The sequence below is a fragment of the Lactuca serriola genome, chromosome 3, assembly GCF_051521515.1.
Source record: "Lactuca serriola cultivar US96UC23 chromosome 3, Lser_US96UC23_V15, whole genome shotgun sequence".
In the NCBI taxonomy this organism is placed as follows: domain Eukaryota; kingdom Viridiplantae; phylum Streptophyta; class Magnoliopsida; order Asterales; family Asteraceae; genus Lactuca; species Lactuca serriola.
The window spans coordinates 144,748,237-144,754,705 of NC_136410.1; the positions used below are offsets into that span (position 1 = coordinate 144,748,237).

The 6,469-nt window shown below is 37.7% G+C and overlaps 1 non-coding gene across 1 annotated transcript; it reads right to left on the reverse strand.

Annotated features, from left to right (window-relative positions):
* Window positions 1-6,085: 6,085 nt before the first annotated feature.
* On the reverse strand, window positions 6,086-6,192 carry LOC145096678 (small nucleolar RNA R71). The gene has a single exon (XR_013704049.1). It is a non-coding gene; the product is annotated as a small nucleolar RNA R71 (small nucleolar RNA).
* Window positions 6,193-6,469: the final 277 nt, after the last annotated feature.

The window sequence follows — 6,469 nt, forward strand, 5'->3', positions numbered from 1 at the left end:
CAGAGAGAAAATGGCTTTTCTCTAGTTGGAATTGTGAATAATGAATTAATTTAATTCAGAAAACTATTTATAGTCCTGAAATATTTTGACAGAAAATACTTTTATTCTCGAACTTGGACTGTAACATTATGAAACTTGAAATGTTCAAATTTCACAAACCCAGAAGCATCCACTCTCCTGATATTTCCTGAAGTGTAAACCCTAATGTACACAAACTTGTTCGGAAAAGTCTGAAAATCACTGAAATTGGACTGGCTTCTATTGAATAGATATCGTTCGTACAAATGGAAATTTCGGGTTGTCACAACCCTATAACCCTAGAAGCAAGGGACTTCGGAATAAATGAACGCAAGATAGATGACTCTTAGGATAGATCCTTAAGAGTAAAGAAGATAACGGGGATGGGTAATTGGGTTAATTGTTTGATTGTTTAAACATAATAAGTATATTATTGTGGGTTGAAAACCCTATGTACTCACCAGGTTTCCCAACCTGACCCACTCAGCTTATTTATATCACAGGTGTTGATATGAAGTCACACTACACTGAGAGATTATGGAGATATAAATCACTAGTGATAATGAGTGTAAGTTCTGTTTATGCTTATGTTTCTGTATTGACGATGACAACCCAAATGTTTTAAAATGAATAAAAACATTTTTCTTCGGAAATGCTTTGATAATGTATTTATCATGTTTTACTGGGAACAAATTCCGCAACATATTTATTAAAAGAGGTACTCTGATTTTTATAAAGCATAAACAAAATCGGTCTTTTCTGGCCGTGAAAATGGGGATGTCACAGTTGGTATCAGAGCATTAGTTGAAGCGAACTAGGAATTTGTAGGAAATTTTTAGACACAAGCACTAGTTTATTTTAGGAAAGATGCATAAAATGTTTTATGTGCTAAATGTTTTATGTTATAGTTATAAAGATGCCTTATATGCTATTTTTTGTTCGGATCTATAGTCTGTTGCCGAACGGATCTGGAAATTTTATGTGTTCAGATCTCTAAACGTTTAGATACGGTATTAGAACTGGCATGTAACTTTTCAGAGTAATAGGTATATTTACACGTCTACCATAAATAAGATCTTTCTTATCTTAAATTCTCATCTCGGTACACCGAACGTCTGCTTTGGTGTACAAAACAAGAGGAAAATGTCAACCTGAGCCTATGAATGTCACGGGTCATGCATCGGTCATTGCGCTTGCACCTGAACCTATCACAATGGCAGAAGTTCAGTAAGTGATGGGAACCATGATAAACTGAGAAAATAGAGGAAATGAGATGACTTACGATACTGAGTGATACCTATCGGAAGATATCATGAGAGAGGTATCTTGCCTTTAGAATACGTCTGATAAGAGAGCAGTACGTCTATAGAAGTAGGGTACATCTGAATGTACACATTTGATTGGCGGGATGATAGAACGATTGGTGTAATTCCTAAAGTTTTCCTATCATCCGGAATGTCCATCACCAACCGAGTTGAAGTAGAATTTATGATTGAAGATATGCATGGAAGAAGTCCTAGTAGAGTCTAGGGAAATTTTTATGATTATTTGGATACACTCGTATGTGTTAAATTGTTTTGAGATTTTTGGACTTTGGGACTGCGATACAATACTTGGGACGAGTATGAGTAGGTGTGAAAGGTAGTAGATGCATATACTACCGGAAGCACAGGACTCACGCTTGGATCAGGGAAAGTCAAAAGGCTACCAAGAAGCTAGTAATTGATTCCGTTTTGTTCATGTATGTCGTTACCATCATTTCGGTAATGACTAAGAAGATTATTGTTATTACGTCCCTAGTGGTCATATCAAATTGAGTTTGAATACGCTGAGTATGTTATATGGTTTAGATAATCATGTTCGATGTAGCATCTGACATAAGACAGAAGATTGAAATAAAAAGCGATCAGTAGAGGTATCGCGAAAAGTTGCTTGTAGCTAGAAATGATACCTTTTAAGATGTGGTTAGAACAGGAAAGAAGGTATAGTCTGTTCTATAATTTGACTCTAAAAGACCTGAGTCTAAGCAATGCATCATAAAATGAGAGGACGTTAGAACATGACCCATCAGTCTATTATGATAATCGAAGGAAGAAACTTATCTCAAGTTTGTTAAAGAAGGAGTCTCCAATAAATATCGATATCAAGACATGAAGATCATGATTGGAAGTCTAACATGAGATAGAGAGCGGATCCAAGACCGGGCACTACCTGTGGTCAGGAAGTCTTAGAGTTAGATACTCGCTTGAAGAAACATGAAAGTTACGGTTATTACTTAGTTTTAAGAGATAACGTATGGAGTCATCATGTGAGTCCTGTTTCGTTGATGATTCAGGGACGTAATCATCCTAAGGGGGAGATAATTGTAACGCCCGTAGATCCGGGTTAGTGAATTTAGAGATAATAGGGGTCAAAAATGACTTTTCTACAAAATATTATTTAGAATAAATAATCTTAACCAAGTTGTAGAATATGTCTCAAGGGTTCCGTACATATAAAGAACGCCGAAATCCGTGTTATACCGAAGAAACTATGGCCCGTCGAAGTTTTTCGACAAAACCGGCACGGCACCGGGAGACATAAATAGTGAATTTACGATAGATGACTTTTTAGCCTTAGTGATATAAACCAAAGTTGTAGCATACGTTAAACCGATAACATCCACAAAAAGATTGCCCAAATCTGACTTCGTATGAGGAAGTTATGATTTTTCTAAGATTCGGCTTAACAGTGCACGACCCGAAACTCGAATTTTAGTTTGAGCATTTTTTGGCTTACGCAACCTAAATGAGAGTTGAATATCTCATTAATATGAACTCAACGGTAAAAAGACATACGGAAACGGAGTCCGTATGAAGGAGTTACGAATTCTTCGCGGTCATTTAACAGTCTAAACGCCTCCTACTGTTAAATTTAAGATCGCTAGAGAATTAGCCGACGGAGTTTAAACGAAATTTGTAGATCTTGTATTTACCTACGTGTGGATATAAAGAACGTTAAAAACAGAGCTCGTATGCGAAAGTTATGAAATTTTTGAAAATCGGCTGATTTCCACCCTGTGTGCGATGCCACGTGTCAGCACCAGGCTCTGGTTGGCTGTAGCCAGGCTGGATCACGACGTGAGAGACCCTCCAGCCTCCTATAAATAGAAACTCCCATCTTCTTCATTCCTCACACCATAACCCTTCATTCCTCTCTCTATACTCTCTCTCTAAGCCCTAACCCCCCCCCCCCCCCCCCCCCGGAAAAGCCTAGGGAACCTCCCTAGCACGAGGCGGAAGCCCCGGAGCGCCCGAAGGCTCCAAGAAGAAGAGCCTTTTGGCTCAGGAACATTGCTCCAGCAGCGCCCGGTTTTGAGAAAAACCCGTTGTAAGTGAGCTATGTCTACCCTATCTTTAGTATAGCTTATGTTTTAATATAGTAACGTTATTAGGAACTTATAATGAGTATTTGGGCTATTATTATGAGTTATATAAGAGTGTTTATTAACGCTTATATAATAGTAATAATATCTAGACTATTAATTAGTCGCGGTTAACGTTAGACTAAACTCTAGTGGTAATGATACTACGTTTTGTCTGAGGGAAATTGTTTTAACAGTAACGAAGTGATGTCCGAGTACCGAGTCATCACCTTATCAGGTGAGTGCATAGTTACTTTCATCTTACACATAGATATGAAGTATTTTATATGAACTACGTGTTATGTGTGCATTGATATTTGCATAATTAGTCTTATGTTAGCATACATTTTTATTCATTTTTAGGTAATTATGTGCATAATGTGGACAAAAGGTACTTAATAATGTTTAAATTTTGTTTTCAGTCCAAAAGACATGCTTGGAAATAAAAGGGAACAAGGAGAAGCAATTAGAGACCAAAAATGAAGAATGAGGAACAAAAGCACACTAACTCGGCGAGTCCGCGAGGCTACTCGGCGAGTACCCAAGAATATTCCCGAAGATAAGTCAAGACTCCTGGTAATATACGGATTGTACCTATACTCGGCGAGTCCGCGAGTCTACTCGTCGAGTAGCCCCTATTTTGTGATAATTAAAAATATCGAACCTTTATCCGAATTGGGGGGACTTCTGGCGTTTTGGGAGCTTCACCTGCGATTTAAGAACCCTTTGGAGATCTGAGAAACCCTAACCTTCGATCCTTTGAAGAATCAAGGCAATTTAGGTTATACATTCCACTTAATCTTAGAATTTAAGCATGTCTAGCCTAGTTGAACTTGTTTTTGAGTTTGTTTTTACTGTGACTATGAACTAAATTCGTTTGTTTCTGTTTGGGAAGACCAAGTTACTCCTATGGTTTAATTATTATTTTTTGATTGATTGTTTATTGGTGATTTTATTAAATTAAGTTTGTTAAAGAACCTTATGCATTAACTACAACTATTTCCTGTTAATTGGAAGACAATTAAGCTGCATGAACATCTCTTAGTTGTTAACCTCATATGTCTATGTGAACACTATATCATATGCCTAGGAATAATGAATATGAAACTAGGATTAATAAGAGAATGGGTAAATTAATGTGTGAGCTTGTTTGAGAAACCAACAAACAAGAGGTTAATTGAAACACCAACTTGATTAACCAATTACAAATCTTATTTAATCCAAATAATTGAACTAGGGAATTAATTAGTTTAAACAATTGGCCGCTGCTTGAATTAATTAATTGTCTAAGGGTTAGTAGTAATGAACATGAACCTAACCACTATAGTTGGTAACCAATAACAATTGATCTATCATACAAATAACCGTAGGAGTGAATTGGTTGGACCTAACCAGAAACCCTTTATCAAATTTGGTGAAATTGTTACTTGTCTTAGTTGTTTAGTTAATTAAGTGTCTAAGTGGTATGTTTAAATTTCTAGTCTTGTAAAACTAGAGAAAAACCCTTTTACTTTTATTGCTTGCTTAGTTAAAATTAGTTATTAGTTTAATTTCCGTTCCCTGAGTTCGACACCCTACTTATCCAACTATATCACTAAAAGACAGGTTTACTGCCTTTGTGTGCTTAATTTATCAATTAAAAGTAGGAATAAAACCAGTACGTTTTACACACATCAAGTTTTTGGCGCCGTTGCAGGGGAACGGTTCCAAAATTAAGTCTAATTCCTAATTTTATCGATCCTCTGTGTGAGTTTTTCTTGCACAAAGTTATTTTTCAGTAATACAGTAAGTAGGTTAGGTTTTAGAAATTATTAGTTCTTGTTAGAAGTCTTTTACTTAGTTTTAATTTTTTTAGTTGTAAACAGGCTACTCGCCGAGTGCAATCGCACCTACTCGGCGAGTTGCCTGCTGTTTGCCAAACCATTTTTCTTTTTCGCTCTATTTCATTTTTGTTCTTTTTACGCATTTTTTCTTGTTTATTTGCAGTTGTTTCATGACCCGAGGATCTGATACACCTCTGGTTCCTCCTCTCGAAGACCCGGAATCCGCACTAAGGAGGAACAAAGGAAAAGTCGTTGGAGAATCCGCCTCTTCAAAGAATTCTCCACTAAAGAACCTCAAGTCCGTTTTCAGCAAGAAGAAGAGCAGCAAATCAGGAGCATCCAGCGCCTCTTTAACAATCGAAGACCCAATTAAAGAAGACACTGAGTATGAGACCGAGGAAGAGGAAGAACCTACATACGAGCACGAATCCGATTTTGAGGACGATTTAGTTATCACTATGGCTAATATCGATGAAGTCCCCATGGGGGAATGGAAGAAGAGGATGCGCGATGACACTGGCCCGGGACTTGTACAGCCCGCAATTCCCGCAACTGCTACTTTTGAGCTTAAGGGTCATATCCTAGCTTTACTTAAAGAAATCCATTTCATTGGCAAAGATCACGAAGATGCCTACAAGCACTTGGATGAAGTCAATGATGTAGCTGATTATTTCAATGTTCCCAACGTGCCTCGGGAAACTCAGCTACTTCGCATGCTTCCGGTTACTTTGAAGGGTGTTGCAAAGGATTGGCTCAAGTCACTACCCCCCGGATCCATCACTACATGGCCCAGCTGAAAGAAGAGTTCATTGATCAATTATGCCCACCATCCAAGATATCCAAGCTCAATAAAGCCATAGCCAACTTTGAACAACAAGTTGGAGAGTCACTATATGAAGCTTGGGAAAGGTACAAGAGCTTGTTAAGGAATTGCCCACATCACGACCTCAATAGTCAGCAAGAAGTCTCCATCTTTTATGATGGAGTAAATGTTACAACAAGGCAATTACTTGACTCGCAAGGTCCACTTACGAAGAAGGCGCCTCCAGTGATAAAGCAGCTAATTGAAGAATTCTCTAAGCATTCTAGAGAATACCATAATCCAAGAAATGATGTAACAAGGGGTTCCGCCTATGCAGCTTCAGAAGACTTATCAGCAGTGATGGCCATGTTGAAAAACATGGATAGGAGGATGGAAAAATGGACCAAACGATACATGCTATAC